This window comes from Hyla sarda, chromosome 3 (assembly GCF_029499605.1).
Source record: "Hyla sarda isolate aHylSar1 chromosome 3, aHylSar1.hap1, whole genome shotgun sequence".
Lineage (NCBI taxonomy): Eukaryota > Metazoa > Chordata > Amphibia > Anura > Hylidae > Hyla > Hyla sarda.
In genome coordinates, this window is record NC_079191.1 from 214,746,674 (window position 1) to 214,768,489 (window position 21,816).

The window sequence follows — 21,816 nt, forward strand, 5'->3', positions numbered from 1 at the left end:
CGTCGATTTTTGGGTAAAATGACTGTCATTACGAAGAAGAATTGGTGGCGCAAAAAATAAGCCATCATATGGATTTTTAGGTGGAAAATTGAAAGGGTTATGATTTTTAAAAGGTAAAGAGGAAAAACAAAAGTGCAAAAACGGAAAAACGCTCCGTCCTTAAGGGGTTAAACAGGACTTTTCCTGTCTTTATTTTCACACAAAACAAAAATAAAGCCTTCACCTTAAGGCACATATATATACAAAATAAATCATGTTAATAAACATTAACTAACAATCTGTTCCCTAACTATACAGCTGCAGTGCTACCAGTCACCCAACCAAACAGTAAACCTCACGCTGTGTAAGGCTGGGTCCACACTACGTTTTGTCCCATACGGGAGCGCATACGGCAGGAGGGAGCTAAAACCTCGCGCTCCCGTATGTGACCGTATGCGCTCCCGTATGTCATTCACTTCAATGAGCCGACCGGAGTGAAACGTTCGGTCCGGTCGGCTCATTTTTGCGCCGTATGCGCTTTTACAACCGGACCTAAAACCGTGGTCAACCACGGTTTTAGGTCCGGTTGTAAAAGCGCATACGGCGCAAAAATGAGCCGACCGGACCGAACGTTTCACTCCGGTCGGCTCATTGAAGTGAATGGCATACGGGAGCGCATACGGTCACATACGGGAGAGCGAGGTTTTAGCTCCCTCCTGCCGTATGCGCTCCCGTATGGGACAAAACGTAGTGTGGACCCAGCCTTACTCAGTGTCCCACAGATACTAGCAGACTTCAGGATTCTTACTCCCATCAGAGTTCCAGTTTCCTCACAGCTTTTCTTGCAGACTGATTTACACATTTTTTTAAAACCCAGTAACAAGTGCTCTTCAGCACCAGTGCTGATTTGAGCCAAACAAGAAACCTGGGCTGGCCAGGAGGGGAAAGATGAGCCCCACTACCAACCTGCATGTCATTCCATAAAATTTAGGCCAGAAAACAGACTAGACCAAAGTCTCTTAGCACCTATGAACTGCTAGGGACTTCAACTACTCATGAATTTCTCATATCTCACCTAGCTTTTCGTGGATGAGATATGTGCTTTCTGAAACCTGGAAGCTACATATATTATGCACCTTGGGGTAATCCCAACCACCATTCCTGTTACTATCTTACAATAAATATATATATATATATATATATATATATATATATATATATATATGGAAATACATATAAAAAGCCTTAGACCAGCTGTCCAAATATTAAAATGTGATTTATCGGAGACCAAAATGTTTTCTCACAAACACAGACCTACTCGCTTCCACTGATTTTGCTGTCATATCAGGTGGATGTGGTATACATTTTCTATGGAGATGCTGGAGCATGGAAATTTTATTCAAATGTTGATGCCTCTGACATAATGGAACAGTTCTTGGAGCTAAAATATGTAAAGTTTAGGGTTCTTCAAATGGCTGGTCTAGCTGGCAGAAATGTTTTTGTTGTTTGCATTAAGAATACACATTGATCAGCCATAATATTAAGACCTAACTGATTATTAGTTAACAATGGCACCTCAAGAGGAGGGATATATTAGGCAGTTCTTGAAATACATAGATATGTTGGAAGCAGGAAAACTTGGCAAGTGTAAGGATCTGAGTGAATGCGATAAAATTTTGATTAACCCCTTCCTGCTATAGGATGTATGCATATGTCCTAGAGATCTTCTGTTCTATGTAACGTGTTTCAGGAGATCGCCGGTGGAACCCAGCTGTCAATCACAGCCAGGATCCTGCCACAGCTAAAATGGCGCTGGTCTCTGCAGTGTTAACCCCACCCCAACCACATACCCTACACACACACCCCAACACGACAATCACTCATTTTGGTCCAAAACATGAAATAACAATAATCGAAAGGTAGCATGTATCGCAAAAATGGTACTAATAAAAAGAAGAGCCCATCCTGCAAAAAAATAAGCCCTTACACAATGTGGTCAGACAAAAAAATAAAAAGGTTTTGGCTGTTGGAATATGGCAACACAAAAAAGAGAAAAAAAAGGATTCTGTTGTGAAAATGAAAATTAGCATAAAAAGCTATATAAATTGGGTATGGCCATAATCATACCGATCCATAGAATAAAGATAACATCATTTTTACCACACAGTGACTGTCATAAATAAAAAAAACTATTGAAAAAAAGACAGACATTTAAAAAAAATTCACAATATTTTAGAATTTTTCACAAAAAATTATGCATCTATCAGCAAAAATGTATCACTAATATAACGAACAATATGTCATGAAAAAGTAATCTCAGAATCCTTTTGCTCGGTAAAAGCATGTCAAAGTTATTACCACTTCAATAGACACATGCCAGATTTGAAAAATTGGGCCCGGTCATTAAGGTAAAAACATGCAGCATCCATAAGGGGTTAATATGGCTAAAGTAGGTTTTGTAGGGTGTTCCCAATATGCAGTGGTTAGTACTTCCAAAAAGGTCCATGGAAGAATAACCATTTAATTGGCAAAGTGGGTCATGGACACCAAAGACTTTAAAGGGGTACTCCAGTGGAAAACTTTAAATCAACTGGTGCCAGAAAGTTAAACAGATTTGTAAATTACTTCTATTTAATAATCTTAATCCTTTCAGTACTTATCAGCTGCTATATGCTCCACAGGAAGTTCTTTTCTTTTAGAATTTCCTTTCTGTCTGACCACAGTGCTCCCTGCTGACACCTCTGTTCATTTTAGGAACTGTCCAGAGTAGAAGGAAATCCCCATAGCAAACCTATCCTACTCCGGACAGTTCCTGACATGGACAGAGGTATCAGTGGTCAGACAGAAAGGAAATTGAAAAAGAAGAGAACTTTCTTTGTAGTATACTGCAGCTGATAAGTACTGGAAGGATTTTTTTTTAATAAAAGTAATTTACAAATCTCTGATTCAAAAGATTCACTAGCGCTGAATGGGTTTGGATGTAATCAGTGGCTGGACTGCTGCTTAGCCAATAGATGTGCTCTCCTGATAATGCACACCGATATATAATGGATATGGCAAAACAAATTATTGAATTGGCAAGCGCTGTATCAGACACAAATCTATTATGGCTAGGTGGTGGGGACTAACCTGATGCTGCTGTAAGAGGAGGGAAGGATCCTGATGATATGGATAATACTGTTGATGGTGTGAGGAAGTGCTCACCTGGTGATCGAAAAAATTGGGAATGCAATGACTGAATTACATAAAGATATGCATAATAGTTTAAATGAACTTCTATCTGTAAAACATGGTCTACCTTTAAAAGATCGGTCACGCTGGTCCGAGCGATGGTGGTTGGAATGGCAGATGTGGTAGGCTGAAGGAGTGATATTCCTACAAATGAAACAATCTAGTTATGGTGAAAAGTATGATGGATACTTTCAGCAGTGTCGTTCTTATTAATACCTGTTCATTAGTTGGATTTCTGATTCTATATGGGTATTGTAGAGGCGGATGCTTGATGCTGTGGGCTCTCCCTGAGGGTACTCCAGAGGTTTAAAAGAAATGCAAATGAAGCCCCTTTGCACCGTTCCGCTCTGTATAATTGATAATAATAATATAGTCACCGCAGAGTATGGTAAGCTGATGGAATGTCCACAGAGTATAGGAATATATATACGAGTAGATGATTACTATTATGACACTTAGTGGCGTACCTGGTAAATCTCCCGCGGGTACCTGTTGCGCGGTCAGCACTGTTGCGGGCCCTCAGTAAAGGTTTTCCTGAATTGGTAAGCAAGTGTGGAGTTGAAGTTCAGTCCGGGAAATAGTTAGTTGTAATCCGGTTAGTTCAAGGGAGCGTTTGACGGCAGTGGGAGTGCGCCCCGGCCGGTGGCGTCCCAACCTACCTGCACTCTCGCTATTAGGTGAATCAGGTGGAGGTGATTTGGATCTGAGTGACGTCACTACGGTATCCTCTATGGATAGGTTTGTGGACCATAGAGGATACCGTAGTGACGTCACTCAGATCCAAATCACCTCCACCTGATTCACCTAATAGCGAGCGTGCAGGTAGGTTGAGACGCCACCGGCCGGGGCGCACTCCCACTGCCGTCGAACGCTCCCTTGAACTAACCGGATTACAACTAACTATTTCCCGGACTGAACTTCAACTCCACACTTGCTTACCAATTCAGGAAAACCTTTACTGAGGGCCCACAACAGTGCTGACCGCGCAACAGGTACCCGCGGGAGATTTACCAGGTACGCCACTAAGTGTCATAATAGTAATCATCTACTCGTATATATATTCCTATACTCTGTGGACATTCCATCAGCTTACCATACTCTGCGGTGACTATATTATTATTATCAATTATACAGAGCGGAACGGTGCAAAGGGGCTTCATTTGCATTTCTTTTAAACCTCTGGAGTACCCTCAGGGAGAGCCCACAGCATCAAGCATCCGCCTCTACAATACCCATATAGAATCAGAAATCCAACTAATGAACAGGTATTAATAAGAACGACACTGCTGAAAGTATTCATTATACTTTTCACCACAACTAGATTGTTTCATTTGTAGGAATATCACTCCTTCAGCCTACCACATCTGCCATTCCAACCACCATCGCTCGCACCAGCGTGACCGATCTTTTAAAGGTAGACCATGTTTTACAGATAGAAGTTCATTTAAACTATTATGCATATCTTTATGTAATTCAGTCATTGCATTCCCAATTTTTTCGATCACCAGGTGAGCACTTCCTCACACCATCAACAGTATTATCCATATCATCAGGATCCTTCCCTCCTCTTACAGCAGCATCAGGTTAGTCCCCACCACCTAGCCATAATAGCCATAATAGATTTGTGTCTGATACAGCGCTTGCCAATTCAATAATTTAATTTACAAATCTGTTTTTCTTTTAAATCAACTGGTGCCAGAAAGTTAATGTTTTCCACTGGAGTACCCCTTAAGGACGCAGGGTTTTTCAGTTTTTGCATTTTCATTTTTTCCTCATCACCTTCTAAAAATCATAACGCTTTCCATTTTGCACCTAAAAATCCATATTATGGCTTATTTTTTGCACCCCCAATTCTACTTTGCAGTGACATTTGTCATTTTACCAAAATATCCACGGCGAAGAGGAAAAAAAATTAATTGTGTGACAAAATTGAAGAAAAAAGTCCATTTTGTAATTTTTGGGGGCTTCCGTTTCTACGCAGTACATTTTTCAGTAGAAATAGCACATTGTATTTATTCTGTAGGTCCATACAATTAAAATGATACCCTACTTATATAGGTTTGATTTTGTATTACTTCTAAAAAAAAATCATAACTACATGCAGGAAAATTTATATGTTTAAATTTGTCAAATTCTGACCCCTTATTTTTCCCCGTTCGGGCCAGTATGAGGGCTCATTTTTTGTGCCGTGATCTGACGTTTTTATTGGTATCATTTTTATATTGATCTGACTTTTTGATCGCTTTTTATAAATTTTTTCTATTTTGGACTTTGGAATTTTTTTGTGCGTACGCCATTGACCGTGCGGTTTCATTAATTATATATTTTTATAGTTTGGACATTTCCACACGCGGCGATACCACATTTTTATTTACACTGTTTTTTTTAAATGGGAAAAGGGGGGTTATTCTTACTTTTATTATTGAAGGGGTTATATGATCTTTATTAACTTTTTTTTCACACTTTTTTTTTTGCAGTGTTATAGCTCCCCCCCCCCCCCCCAGTAGCTATTACTCTAAACTTACAGATCTCATACACAGATCATTGCCGTGCATTGACACAGCAAAGATCAGTGTTATCGGCGGTCGATTGCTCAAGCCTGGATTTCAGGCTTGGAGCAATCAATCGCCGATTGGATCTGACGGAGGTAGGTAAGGGGACCTCCGCTCGCTTTCTAGCTGATCGGGACATCGCGATTTCACTGAGATGGTCCCGATTAGTAGTGTTGAGCGGCATATGCCATATTCGAATTCGCCAATATTAGCATATTCATAATATTCTCGTTTTATTTTCACATATGCGAAAATCAACATATGCGAAAATTAGCATATACAAAAATTTGCATAAGCGCAAATTTGCATATGCTAAAATTAGCATATGCAAATTTTCGCATATGTGAAAATTCGCCCGCCAGTCTCACACAGTAGTATTAGAGCCTTCCTTACACCACACAAGCTGGAAGCAGAGAGGGATGATCACTGTGATGTGTACTGTGTGAAAAAAAAAAAAAAAAACAATATTCGTAATTACGAATATATAGTGCTATATTCGCGAATATTCGCGAATTCGCGAATATGCGATATTTGCAAATAAAATTCGCATTGTGAATATTCGCGAGCAACACTACCGATCAGCCCAACTGTGCTAAGCTTTTACTTTCCTTTTAGACACGGCGATCAACTTTGAACGCCATGTCTAAAGGTTTAATAGCACACGGCACAACAATCGGTGCCGCACGCTATTAGCCCAGGGTCCCGGCTGTCATTAGCCGCTGGGACCGACGCGGCATGACGCTGGATCACGGCGTGGCCCTGCGTTATATACCGGGACCTGGTGCAGGGCGTACAGGTACACCCTGCGTCCAGTGGCGTTGCGACCCGGGTGCGGGGGGTGCGGCCCGCACCGGGTGACACCAACCTAATGGGGTGACACCAAGACGCTCCGCAGCACCCACACCCCCTCCCCAGCTACACTGACACCCCCCTACTGTGCCCAACCGGCCTCCCATCCGTCAGCACCCCCCCCCTGTGCTGTGTGTGCGGTGCGCCCGTCCGTTAGCAACCCCCCCCCCTTTCAGTGCGCCCGTCCGTCATCACGCCCCCCCCTCACCTTCACCAGTACTGTGCCCGGCCTCCGCTCCCACGTCTGCGCTGGCCTGACGTCACACCGCATGGCCGCGCAGGGGGGCGTCAGTTACGTCACTCGCATTGCGCCCGGTGAGAAGGATCGCTGCGCTGGATGGGTGAGTGTGTGTGTCTGTCTCTCTGTCTGTCGCTATCTATGTTTGTGTGTGTGACTCTGTGTGTGTGTGTGTGTGTTTGTGTGACTCTCTGAGTGTGTGTGTGACTCTGTGTATTTGTGTGACTCTGTGTGTGACTGTGTGTTTGTGTGACTCTGTGTGTGTGTGTGACTCTGTGTGTGACTCTGTGTGTGTGTGTGACTCTGTGTGTGTTTGTGTGTGTGTGTCTCTCTGTGTTGTATGTGTTTTTTTTTGTGTGTGTGTGTGTGGGGAGACTTTGACGCATTGTGGGGAACCTGCGGCCTAATGTGGGGAGTCTATGCTACCTAATGTGGGGAGTCTATGCTACCTAATGTGCGGAGTATATGCTACCTAATATGCGGAGTCTATGATACCTAATGTGCGGAGTCTATGCTACCTAATGTGGGGAGTCTATGCTAGCTAATGTGGGGAATCTGTGCTACCGAATGTTGGGAAACTGCTACCTAATGTGGGGAATCTGTGCTACCTAATATGGGGAAATTGATACCTAATATGGGGTAACTGGTACCTACCTAATGTGGGGAAACTGGTACCAAATGTGGGGAATCTATGCTGCCTAATGTGGGGAAAAGATGCTACCTAATGTGGGGAAACTGCTACCTACCTAATGTGGGGGAACTGCTGCCTACCTAATGCTCCCCCCCCCTGGCAGTAGCACCCTCATCATCCGCCAGCAACTACCCCCCCCCCCCCCCCCAGGCGCACCTCCATCAGCAGATCCTGATGGTGGATGATGGCGGTGCTCCTGCCAGGAGGATGATCCTGCCGATGGATGATGGGGGTGATACTGCCAGGGGGGATGGCCAGTAGCACCCTCATCATCCTTTAGCAACACCCCCCCCCAGTAGTAGCACCCCGATCATCCACTAGCAACACCACCAATACCCCCCTCCCGTGGTAATAGCATCAGCTAACGGATGTTGAGGGGTGTTACTGCGGTTATATTCAGAGGGTGCACTGTATGGCAACGTTATGTTCAGAGGGCGCAGTTTGTGGTAGTGTTATATTCATAGGGCACAGTGGGTGGTAGTATTATATTCAGAGGGCGCAGTTTGTGGTAGTATTATATTCAGAGGGCGCAGTTTGTGGTAGTATTATATTCAGAGGGTGCAGTGGGTGGTAGTATTATATTCAGAGGGCGCAGTTTGTGGTAGTATTATTAGAGATGAGCGAACTTACAGTAAATTTGATTCGTCACGAACTTGTCGGCTCAGCAGTTGATGACTTATCCTGCGTAAATTAGTTCAGCCTTCAGGTGCTCCGGTGGGCTGGAAAAGGTGGATACATTCCTAGGAAAGAGTCTCCTAGGACAATATCCACCTTTTCCAGCCCACGGGAGCACCTGAAAGCTGAACTAATTTATGCAGGAAAAGCCATCAACTGCCGAGCCAAGAAGTTTGTGACGAGTTGAATTTACTGTAGTTTGCTCATCTCTAAGTATTATATTCAGAGGGCGCAGTGGGTGGTAGTAATATATTCAGAGTGTACAGTATGTGTTGGTATTATATTCAGGGGTACAGTATGTGATAGTATTATATTCAGGAGTACAGTATGTGGCAGATTAATATTCAGAGGGTACAGTATATGGTAGTATTATATTCAGAGGGTACAGTATGTGATAGTATTATATTCAGGGGTACAGTATGTGGCAGATTTATATTCAGAGTGTACAGTATGTGTTGGTATTATATTCAGAATGTACAGTGTGTGGTATTATTATATTCAGTGGGTATGGTGTATGGAAGGTTTATAATCAAAGAGTATAGTGTATAGTAGTATTATATTTAGAGGATACAGTGTCTGGCAGGTTTATAATAATAATTGTTTTCATATAGAGGATGAGAATGCGCTGACATAGTGAGGAGACGTCTGGGCGTCACATTCTACAGACAGAAGTTTTAGCTGGACCAGGCGGTATGTACCATCTGAATTAGATAAGGGAAGACTATAGAGAAGACGTCACTGATATCATTGTACATTCTCCTCTCTGTGTCCTATCAGAGCTGTAGTCGCTTGTCAGTTCTACAGTTATGGTCAGTGAAACTACAACTCCCAGCATAACCTCACCACTGCATAAAGGGGTACTCTACTGGAAAAAAAATTTTTTTAATCAACTGGTGCTACAAAGTTAAACAGATTTGTAAATTACTTCTATTTAAAAATCTTAATCCTTCCAGTACTTATTAGCTGCTGTATAAGCGATTCACAGGAAGTTATTTTCTTTTTTAATTTCTTTTCTGTCTGACCACAGTGCTCTGTGCTGACACCTCTGTCCATGTCAAGAACTGTCCATAGTAGGAGCAAATCCCCATAGCAAACCTATCCTGCTCTGGACAGTTCCTGACATGGACAGAGGTGTCAGCAAATAGCACTGTGGTCAGATTGGAAAGAACTACGCAACTTCCTGTGGAGCATACACCAGCTTATAAGTACTGTAAGTATTAAGATTTTAAATAGAAGTAATTTAAAAATCTGTTTAACTTTCTGGCACCAGTTGATATAAAAGTAAATGTTTTCCAGTGGAGTACCCCTTTAAGTAATTCTGGGAGCTGTATATTTAAATGGTGAAAACTTCTTTAACACTTTCCTATTCTGTGGCAACTGGTATATCTGATTATTATACTGGAATTTCTCACAATGCACTACAACAGTGGTGTCTGTCACAACAGGCTAAAAACTTACTGGGGGGAGGGGGGAGGTATGGGGGTGACACCATTTTCTACCGCAACGGGTGACACCAACCCTAGCAACGCCACTGCCTGCGTCCTTAAGAGGTTAATGATGTGCGTAGGGAGGGAACATTAGCCCATCTGGTATAATACCACAGAAGAGGTAATGTAGCACAGATTGATGAAATGTTATAGCTGGCAATGAAACTACAACTAGTTACGTTACATACGGATCAGTCAGATGAATTACTGAATAGGTAATTTATTGCAGGATAATGTTATGGGCCTGTTTGTGGTGGACTTTACCATAAGTGATGCTCTGCTGGATTTGAGAGAGAGGAGAGAGAGAAAAAAAAGGGCCGGGGGGCTCTCTGGTGTAATACTGCCAAGTTTACTTAACCTGCCACCACACCACTGGTGCTATACTGACCTTGGCCGGTTGGACTAGTTGTGTAGGTACAAACCTACAAGTGTTGTGGTGCCAGTATGATTAAGATCGCTTTTAGACGATCGAAACACGTCACTGCTGTCCTGGTCCATGTGTGTTGCTGCATTGAAATAAATATTCCTGCATTCCAGCTGCTGCTCTGAATATTCCTTTATTTCTTCTAAACCCAAGTGTTGCAATATAATTACAGTATGCAGCTTGAGGGCCCTATCCATATACTCTAGGGTGCCGATAATTAATGGAAGTGACAAAAGGGAGAAAAACAAGGGTCTGATACGAGTGCTGCTGCTGAGTTGGCACAATAAGTTTCATGTCATTACAGTAGTACAGGACATAAAGGTTTATTCAGAGACAAGAGACTACGCGTTTCGGTGCTTTACTTGCGCCTTCCTCAGGTCCAACAATATACAAGTGCTGGTGTCCTGACAAAGTGTCCTGTGCTGTGCTGTGCTGATAAATGTCCTGTGCTACTGTGGTGACAGGAAACTTTTTCTGTGAATGCAGCAGCAGCGCTTGTATCAGACCCTTGTTTTTCTCCCTTTTGTCACTTCTGTTGGATTTGGCAATTTCTAACAATGCAGAGAGGATTGGGAATGTAACTGTCTGTGAAAACCTTGGTAATAGGGACCACAATATGGTTATTTTCAGCTTAAAGGGATATTCCGGCCTTCTACATCCTTTGGCTAAGGGGATAAGATGCATGATCACAGGTGTCCCGTCACAGAGACCCCGCAATCTCTGTGCAGCCCCTGGCATTCTGTGCCAGGTGCTGTCTCTGAGACCGGGACTTGATGTCATGCCACGCCCCCTCCATTCATGTCTATGGGAGGGGGCGTGACGGACGTCCTTTGGATAGGGGATAAGATGTATAAGGCCGGAATACCCCTTTAACATGTGGAAAACAAAGACATGTTGGGAGGGCAAAAGCATTTCATTTAAAAAATGCTAATTTTCCCAGGTTAATATCTGCATTTCAAGACATAGACTGGCAGGGACTGCTGTCAAATTCTGATACAGATGATAAATAGAAGATCTTTAAATCGACACAGACTAACTATACTGCTAAATGTATCCCTAAGGCTGACAACTGATATAAAAGGGGCAATGAATGACAAGAAAAAAAAACATTTAAAAAATAGGTGTCAGCTTTAGTCATTTAACATTACAAAGAGCCTAATATAATCTGGGGAAAAAAAGGTCCTTAATACTTCTACTAACTATGTAATGTCTGGACTAGTTAGCTATAGCAGAGCGGCAGCCGCTCTTACTGAACAGATGTTTTTTCAGGGATCTTCTCTATGATGTCCATGTTCCCTAATCTCACATTTAGGTTAAGGTTTTTCTTTGAGACAACCCTTTGTTGAAAATCTATTGATCAGGTTAAAATGAGAAGAGAAAAGGGAAACAGCTGGATTTGGGTCACATATTTTAACCAAAGGTGCATAAGTTACAAGTATATCGGCCACTTTTGAAGCGTTTGCAGCTAACAGTCATCCTAAACAGAACATGTCTGCTTTCTGGGGCGGACACATTCAGGGGTGGACTGACACCACTCAGGACCCCCGGACCAAATAAAGCAAATGCCCCCGGACCAAATAAAGCAAGGGCCCCCAGCAAGACTCCACCCCTGGCCCCACCTCTGCCCCGTCCCTATTCCCACCCAGTATGTATATGAATATTTACCATAAAAAGGAATAGGGGGTGCAGTGCGCTTGAGGCTATGGGGTACTTTGAGGGATGGCAATGCCAATCACCTTAACTACACCAAGCAATTAAAAACACTGAACTATCCTCCTCCTTTTTATGCCAACTTGGGATCTCTGTCTGTGATACCCAGTCCAACTTGGCTCCAGCCTCCACTCACCTTAAAGGGGTACTCCGGTGGAAAACTTTTTTTTAAAATCAACTGGTGCCAGAAAGTTAAACTGATTTGTAAATTACTTCTATTAAAAATTCTTAATCCTTCCAGTATTTATTAGCGGCTGTATACTATTTGGATTTCTTTTCTGTGATGACCACAGTGCTCTCTGCTGACACTTCTGTCCATTTCATGAAATGTCCAGAGCAGCATATGTTTGCTATGGGGAATTTTCTCCTGCTCTGGACAGTTCCTAAAATGGACAGAGGTGTCAGAAGAGAGCACTGTGGTCACACAGAAAATAAATCCAAAAAGAAAAGAATTTCCTCTGTAGTATACAGCTGCTAATAAGTACTGAAAGGATTAAGAATTTTTAATAGAAGTCATTTACAAATCTGTTTACATTTCTGGCAGCAGTTAAGTTATGAAATACTTTCGTCTTTACATAGTTGAATGTGCTGACAACAAAATCAAACAAAAATTATCAATGAAAATTAAATTTATCAACTCATGGATGTCTGGATATGGAGTCGCACTCAAAATCAAAGTGGAAAACCAAAACCACACTACAGGCTGATCCAACTTTGATGTAATGTCCTTAAAACAAGTCAAAATGAGGCTCAGTAGTGTGTGTGGCCTCCACATTCCCGTATAACCTCCCTTCAACGCATGAACATTCTCCTGATGAGTTGGCAGATGGTTTCCTGAGGGATGTCCTCCCAGACCTGGACTAAAACATCTGCCAACTCCTGGACAGTCTGTAGTGCAACATGACAGTGGATGGAGCAAGACATGATGTCCCAGATGTGCTCAATCGGATTCAGGTGTGGGGAAGGGGCGGGCCAGTCCATAGCATCAATGCCTTCCTCTTGCAGGAACTGCTGACACACTCCAGCCACATGAGGACTAGCATTGTCTTGCATTAGGAGGAACCCAGACCAACCGCACCAGCATATGGTCTCATAAGGGGTCTGAGGATCTCATCTCGGTACCTAATGGCAGTAAGGCTATCCCTGGCAAGCACATGGAGGGCTGTGTGGCTCCCCAAAGAAATGCCACCCCACACCATTACTGACCCACCGCCAAACCGGTCATGCTGGAGGATGTTGCAGGCAGCGGAACCTTCTCCACGGCATCTCCAGACTCTGTCACGTCTGTCACATGTGCTTAGTGTGAACCTGCTTTGATCTGTGAAGAGCACAGGGCGCCAGTGGCGAATTTGCCAATCTTGGTGTTCTCTAGCAAATGCCAAATGTCCTGCACGGTGTTGGGCTGTAAGCACAACCCCCACCTGTGGACGTCGAGCCCTCATACCACCCTCATGGAGTCTGTTTTTGACCATCTGAGCAGACACATGCACGTTTGTGGCCTGCTGGTGGTCATTTTGCTGGGTTGTTGCCCTCCTACGGCCTCCTCCACGTCTCCTGATCTGGCCTGTCTCCTGGTAGCGCCTCCATGCTCTGGATACTAGACAGACACAGCAAACCTTTCTGCCACAGCTCGCAATGATGTGCCATCCTGGATGAGCTGCACTACCTGAGCCACTTGTGTGGGTTTCAGACTCCGTCTTATGCTACCACTAGAGTGAAAGCAGCGCCAGCATTCAAAAGTGACCAAAACATCAGCCAGGAAGCAAAGGAACTGATAAGTCTGAGGTCACCACCTGCAGAACCACTTCTTTATTGGGGGTGTCTTGCTAATTGCCTATAATTTCCACCTGTTGTCTGTTCCATTTGCACAACAGCATGTGAAATTGATTGTCAATCAGTGTTGCTTCCTGAGTGGACAGTGTGATTTCACAGAAGTGTGATTGACTTGGAGTGTGTTGTTTAAGTGTTCCCTTTATTTATTTTGAGCGGTGTAATTGTATTGGATTGTACATTTATGAAATGTATACATGACTTAATAGTGTGGTGGCCCAGTACAGGAGTTGCACTCCTGTACCCTTTCTGTCCTGTGTGGCGGACTCTATTTCAGTGTCCCCTGAGTCCATCCTTAATGTATATACCTCAAATGGTTAATAAGTGCCTTATGTTATGCATGAGATTGTCTTTATAATGTTCATATGCCTTTAAATGTTGTTACCAAGTCATGTAACTAGGGAAGTTGTCAGTGACCAGGTGACTTGTGTGGCGACCTATAGGACCCCTCCAAATTGCTCCCTTATAAACCCAGGGAGGAGCTAGCTAGTCAGTTCTAGGCATGCTGAGGAACAGTCAAGACCTGAGAGTGTCTGGTGTCCTCAGAAGACCCAAGGCCTAGTCACGCAGCCATGCTTTCATCACCAAGGGCCCCACAGGTGAATGTCAAAGCCGGTTAAGCTACACAAGGGGTGAAGCCTAGTCAGTCCTAGTCAAGTCAGTCAAATCTGTCTACATTCAGTGTTGGTCTACAGCATTCTTTCCAAGTCCACTACAAGTTCCAGCAAGCCCACAAGTCTCTAAAGTCACTGGTCATCTCCTTGGGTCTAACTGGGCTGTAAAGACTATTCCATCTGTCTGCCTCAGTAAAGCTGCCGTTGTTCTGTAACTTGGCGTCGGAGTCATTATTTGCCCTGTGTCTAGCCCAGGATCCAGCGGCCATACCTCGGGTGGTGCAGAGGTTAACCACGCCCTGGCGTCACGAATACAAGGGGTTAATGCCATCTGCCCCTAGGGTAATAACATCTGCCCTCATCACACCCTCACCACAATAGAAAGAGACTAGCCTACAGCAAACCTGTTGAAAAGGAATGGTGTGTAAATCATATGGGCACTGTATCAACAGAGAAAAATCATCAACATTTTTCCTTCTCCTTCTAGAATAGTATATTGCAAAAATATGTAGCAATAAATCTGATCCCTGAATACTCATATAGAAAGAAGAATAAGCTTGCACTCACTGTCACTGTAGTTTTCTTTTTAAATCATCCGGGATAGCAGGGAGCGCTCTAAGCACCCCTGTAAAATCCTAATAACCTCCCTGCTATCCCGGATGATTTAAAAGGAAAACTACAGTGACAGTGAGTGCAAGCTTATTTTTCTTTCTATATGAGTATTCATGTATACAATTATATGTAAAGCTTAGCACCCCAGCTGTAATAAAAATATCTATAGCTTCGGTCACTGTGTTTGCTGAAGTTCCCGGCTCACTTGAAAAGCTGACATCTGGATCACCTATAGTGCTCTCAGCTTCACTCTACATGGATTGTATAAATCTTATACCTCTTCATACACATTTCTATGGTACTAAATACAAAGATATGTAGCAATAAATCTGAGGGTGCATTCACACAATGTTTTTGCAATACAGTTCCCGTATACGTTTTCAATGTGAAAACTGTACAGAACCGTATTGAAAACCGTATACATTGACTCTCCATTGAAAACCGTATGCCAAAAAATGCATCAGGTTGTGTCCGTTTTACATCCTGTACGGTTTTGTCAGTTTTTTTTCCTGTACCCAAAACTGTAGTCTAACACGTTTTTTGGTACGGGTGAAAAACTGTATTAAAACTTTTCCTTTTTTTTTAACATGGGAGTCAATGGAAACCGTACAGAACCGTATGTGCATATGGTTCCATCCGATTTTCACCATAAGTTTTTTGACTTTGCACAGTTTTTTTTCTTGGAATTTCAATCAAATTAGTGAAACTTTATTCAAAATGGAGTGAAAAGTTAAAAACGTATAGGTTTTTTTCTTAAAAAAAACAGATGCAACCGGACATCATTTTTCAAACCGTATATGGTTTTTAACTGTATACGGGTGAAATTTGTACACACGTTTTGACACAGTTTAGTCAGGTTTTGAGGAATCCGTTTTTCATCAAAAACCTGATTCGGAAACTGTATTGCAAAAACGTGGTGTGAATGCACCCTGATACTTCTTCATATACCTTTCTATGGTACTAAACACAAAGAAATGGAACCTGCACATCTTCAGTCATTGTACTGCTGTGAGTTATGCAATAAAACTCTATAGACATTTGCAGAAAGCTACGCTCATATATTTCAAGCTGTAACAATACAAAACGTCATAGAGAAACACATTATCCTCTTGAAAGACTTACTGAAATATCATATCCAATAGAAAGTAATGAAAGCATATGTATAAGCAGAAGAATACGTGCCTTTGATGGTCATACACTAAATACAGAGCACCGCCACTTGTCCTGGTGTGTGTTCTATGGAATATCTAGCTTGCGCCACAGACAAACAGGAATGATAAAATAATAACACAGAGAAAATGTAATAGACCCACCTGACGTGTGAGGGAAGACAGGGAGCCTACAGCCTGCTTAACACATCAAATATTCATACCAATGCCATTTCCTCTGTCTGTTACAAAGCAACAATACTGTCACCAAGGGATGGCGAACAAGAGTAACCTGATCATCTGTTGTGTATCTTAGTTAGGAGAACACCTCACCTGTTGCGAAAGAGCATAAGAGCCAGAGGAGGTTTTTATAAGCAATGTCTATTTACTATACAAATAAGCACGCCATAAGCTTTCCCTCTGACCCAATGCAAACTTGGACATACATTAAGAAATGTGCATAGATACACAGAACACTCATTCCTATGTGTTATTTTTACATTAGCTCTAGTTTTTGCATATATTCAGCTGTAAGAAATGTTTCCCAACAGCATCTGAAGGCATTACCTCCTCCCCCCCATCTGTTTGGATTAATAAAGGGGTACTTCCGGCGCTAAGACATCCTATCCCCTATCCAAAGGATAAGGGATAAGATGCCTGATCACGGGGGTCCCGCTGCTGGGGACCCCCATGATCTTCCATGCCACACCCCGTTAGAATCAGCCTCCAGAGCATGCTCGCTCCACGTCTGATTACTGGCGATCATGGGGACGGAGCATAGTGACATCACAGCTCCGCCCCCGTGCGCCATCACGCTCCACCCCCTCAATGCAAGCCTATGGGAGGGGGCGTGACAGCTGTCATGCCCCCTCCATAGCCTTGCATTGAGGGGGCGGAGCCGTGACATCACTATGCTCCGTCCCCGTGATTGCCAGTAATCGGACCCGGTGCGAACACGCTCCGGGGGCTGATTCTAACAGGGTGCAGCGTGGAAGATCACGGGGGTCCCCAGCTGCGGGTCCTCCGTGATCAGGCATCTTATCCCCTATCCTTTGGATAGGGATAAGATGTCTTAGCGCCGGAGTACCCCTTTAAAGATAGACACTTATAATCCATTGGTTGAAAGATACATTTTTTTCATGTGTGGTGTCCTGCTACCGTATTGCATACTGTACCTTGTATGGTGGTCCGCAAAGTCAGAGTTACTATGTTCAGGTAGGGTCCCCCAGGTGGGACAGCCCCTAGTTGCCTCCTCCTTCTCTAATTTCATAATGCTATTATGTATATATTTAAAAATGTGTATACTTAATATAGTGTATATTAGTCTACTTACCTTGTTGGCGTCGCAGGACCTTCGGTCATGTGACCATGTTAATTCCTCTATGGTATGTTGGAGAACCTTTGGAGGTCCCTGGGTCACATGTTTACCCATAACGCTCTGTACAGAAGATTGACAGTTGTATGGACCAGTGAGCTTAAGTCCAGCCCCTGCCCATATAAGGGAGCTGTAGCCAATTATCGCTCTCTTGGGTTGCTGCTCTCGTGAATGCCGGACTAGCAGGACGGATCTGCTCAAATTTCAAAGACAAGCTAGGCCAGAAGCCTTCCGCTAAAGCTAGCGTGATTACTGGGCCGAATCTAAACCGCAAAATCCAATGGATCACCGCAACAATTGTCCTCCTAAGCTCAATAGACTCCCGAGGTCCCAACCACTTGTCAAGCTCTAATAGACTCTGTGATATGGACTGTTCCTGTTCATTATTGCCTAAAATCTTCAGTAAAAGTTCAGACAAGTTTCTGCAAATCTCCGGTTGTGGACAATCAATTACTTCCTATCTCCCTATCGCTTTTGGGAAGGGTGGCGGTAGGACAAGCATACAGAGAATAGCCCTCACCCTGGCATCACGAATAGAAAAGGTTAAGCAAGCACCCTTAGTAACCGCACAGCTATACTCCCATATACCCTACTCCCCCAGGCTATCACACTGGTATGTCTGCACGCAAAGTTTTTTTTTTGTATTTTACACATTAGCACAAAAAGTGCAGAGGGGACCAGCATTGAAACAAGGAAGGTACCATATATACTCGAGTATAAGCCGTCCCGAATATTAGCCGAGGCCCCTAATTTCTCCCCAAAAACCCAGGAAAAGTTATTGACTCGACTATAAGCCTAGGGTGGGAAATACATCAACCCCCCATGTCATCATCCCCCCCTGCCATCGGCTGTCCGGGCATGCTGGGAGTTGTAGTTTTGAAACATCTGGAGGTCCGCAGGTTGAAGACCACTGCGGCCTTCGTCATCATCCAGACCCCCCTTTTGTTTTCTACTCACCTACCCTCGGTGGGAAGGAAGGGTGAGCTGGTCAGGGCCGTCCATATTCGACCACCTATGCTGCAGGGACTGTCCGGTGGGGAGGGTTAGTCATTCCGGGCTGTCCATCTTCACCGGGAGGCCCTCTTCTCCACTCCGGACGGCCCCGGACTAGTGACCTTGCCTTGACGACGACGCGCAGGGACGTCTGTGATGTCCCTGCGCATGAATGTCCCTGCGCGGTGGCGTCAATGCAACGTCACTAGTTCGGGGCTGGCCCGGAGCGGAGAAGAGGGCCTCCCGGTGAAGATGCACAGCCTGGAATGACTAACCCTCCCCACCGGACGGTCCCTGCTGCATTGGTGGTCGAATATGGATGGCCTGGACCAGCTCACCCTTCCTTCCCACCGAGGGGAGGTGAGTAGAAAACAAAAGGGGGGTCTGGATGATGATGAAGGCCGCAGTGGTCTTCAACCTCCCTTGTTATACTATCTCACATAAGTGAGTCCACCTCTCACATTTTTGTAAATATTTTATTCTATATTTTCATGCGACAACACTGAAGAAATGACGCTCTGCTACAATGTAAAGTAGAGAGTGCACAGTCTGTATTTGTTTAATGTTGTTTAGTGTTTAATGTTGTGTCCCTCAAAATAACTCGACACACAGCCATTAATGTCTAAAACTTGGCAACAAAAGTGAGTACAACCCTAAGTGGAAATGTCCAAATTGAGCCCAAAGTGTCAATATTTTGTTTGGCCACCATTATTTTTCAGCACTTCTTTAAAGGGTAACTCTCATTAAAACTAATTTTTGCTATTGCACTCCTTATGGTAAATAAAAAATATTTCTAATATACTTTGTTTAAAAAAATGAAGTTTTCTATGTTTTATTTGTGCTTAAAAAAAGCTTGCACATTTTCCCCCATCTTATCCACAGACTTTGGACCAAAGCCCAAACACAGGAAGTGCAGCCTGGAGTGCTGAGGGGGGGTGCCAGCCTCATCCAATCTTAGCTCCTCTCACACTTTACTGCCATATGCTGTTGGCTGGACCCCCCCCCCCCCCCCCCTCAGCACTCCAGGCTGCACTTCCTGTGTTTGGGCTTCGGTCCAAAGTCTATGGATGAGATGGGGCAAAATGTGCTCTTGAGCTTTTTTAAGCACAAATAAAACATAGTTTGTTTAAAAGAAAAATGATATTAGAAATATTCAGGCAATAGAGAATACAGCTGGCACTAATACCGCTAATGAGCGGAACAACTGTCATACAGATGCTGATCCACGTCTTAGGGACGATAAATGCACTGTCTTGAATCCCGCCTCCAGCGGTGCTCCGTCCAACAGACCAACAGGCAGTAATATCACAAAGAAGATAGAAAAGACGGCAACTCACTGGAAAATTGTGCGGCTTTATTCTCAAGACACAGGGTACAGCAGGTACACAAAGAGCAACGTTTCACCGATTGGCTTCTTCCGGCTCACTATATTAGAAATATTATTTATTTACCATAAGGAGTGCAATAGCAAAAAATAGTTGTAATGAGAGTGCCCATTTAAGCCTTTTGGGGATGAAGTTCACCAGAGCTTTATAGATTGCCACTGGAGCAGGGGTGTACCTAGAGCATTTGGCACCCGGGGCGGACCCTTTGTTTGGCACCCCCCCCCCCCCACACACACACACGCACCCCCCTTAATTACACCCCCTCCCTCCCCTCCCCCCATGGGCGGGCTGACAAAACTCGGGGCCCCTGGACCTAAAAAAAGGCAAGGGCCCCTGCTAGGCTCTGCACCTCGTCAATCTTCTGCCACGTTCCTATTCCACCCAAATCCCACACACAATAAATTAAATAATTTATATATGTAAGAAACACTTTAACATAGGTAAATTTCCATGACCAATAATACTGATATACAAGGAGCAAATATATACCACCACACAATAACTGGATAATACCACCATACTGTATAAAACCACTATACACAGACCAGCATACTATAAAGAATCTGTATACAATATAAGTGATTATATACAGGACCATATGGCGGTAGATATCAGCTGTACACAAGATGTGTATACCATAGAAGTGATTGCAGTTACATTTTGGGACTCACAATTACATATTTTCTGATCAGCAGCGTCCTCTTTTCTTCTCTGTTCGGATAAGACCGCCATGTGGATCTCTTAACATCTGCAGGAAAAACATGTCAGACTCAGCACTTTTTCAGTGCCCTCCCCTCCTCTACAATCTTTCCATCTATAGACCCACAAACTGTAATAATGCCCTCCTTGGTGTCCTGCACAGTAAAAGGGCAGGTAGGTAGGTAGCCAGGTAACCCCCTCTTTCCCATAGGTATATGCAGAGTGACACCCCCCTCTTTCCCAGAGGTATATGCAGAGCTACACCCCCACCCCCTCTTTCCCATAGGTATATGCAGAGCTAACCCCCCCTCTTTCCCATAGGTATATGCAGTTACACTCCCCCCTCTTTCCAATAGGTATATGCAGAGCTACAATCCCCATCTTTCCCATAGGTATATGCAGAGCTACCCCCTCTTTCCCATATGTATATGCGGAGCTACACCCCCCCTTTCCCATAGGTATATGCAGAGCTACACCCTACCCCCTCTTCCCCATAGGTATATGCAGAGCTACACCCCCCCCCTCTTCCCCATAGGTATATGCAGAGCTACACCCCCCTCTCCCTCCCTTTCCCATAGGTATATGCAGAGCACCCCCCTCTCCCTCCCTTTCCCATAGGTATATGCAGAGCACCCCCCCTCTCCTTCCCTTTCCCATAGGTATATACAGAGCACCCCCCCTCTCCCTCCCTTTCCCATAGGTATATGAAGAGCACCCCCCTCTCACTCCCTTTCCCATAGGTATATGTAGAGCACCCCCCCTATCCCTCCCTTTCCCATAGGTATATGCAGAGCACCCCCCTATCCCTCCCTTTCCCATAGGTATATGCAGAGCACCCCCCCTCTCCCTCCCTTTCACATTGGTATATGCAGAGCACCCCCCCTCTCCCTCCCTTTCCCATAGGTATATGCAGAGAACCCCCCTCCCTTTCCCATAGGTATATGCAGAGCACCCCCCCTCTCCCTCCTTTTCCCATAGGTATATGCAGAGCACCCCCCCCCTTCCCTATAGGTATAGGCAGGGTTAAGAAAAAAAAAAAAGGATGCTCACCTGATATCCCGCGCAGCGATCTCCTCAGCCCGCGTTTTCTCCCCTCCACAGTACAGGCGCTGATGATGTCACTCATCTTTACTGCGTGCTGCTTGGGGGTGGAGGTCACGTCTCCTCTGTGTGAGCTTCAGATGCGGCTCACACAGATGGGATGCCTTCTCCTGTATGTGCGTGTATCGCGCATACAGGAGAAGGCACCACTGTCTGCTGGGGATCTGGGACGAGTGTCCAAGACCCTCAGTAGTTGCGGCGGCGGGTCAGTCCGCCCCTGGCA

At 44.2% G+C, this 21,816-nt stretch overlaps 1 protein-coding gene across 14 annotated transcripts in view; it reads right to left on the reverse strand.

Moving 5' to 3' along the window:
• Positions 1 to 21,816, reverse strand: part of GJB7 (gap junction protein beta 7) — a 66,687-nt gene that overhangs the window by 12,101 nt on the left and 32,770 nt on the right. For 11 of the 14 annotated variants that reach the window (XM_056566051.1, XM_056566049.1, XM_056566057.1 and 8 more), the window contains one exon: positions 16,206 to 16,373. The exons of the other annotated variants lie outside the window; for them this stretch is intronic. The gene's annotated coding sequence lies outside the window, so the exon portion shown is untranslated. The remainder of the gene's footprint in view (positions 1 to 16,205; positions 16,374 to 21,816) is intronic. 14 annotated transcript variants of the gene reach the window in all.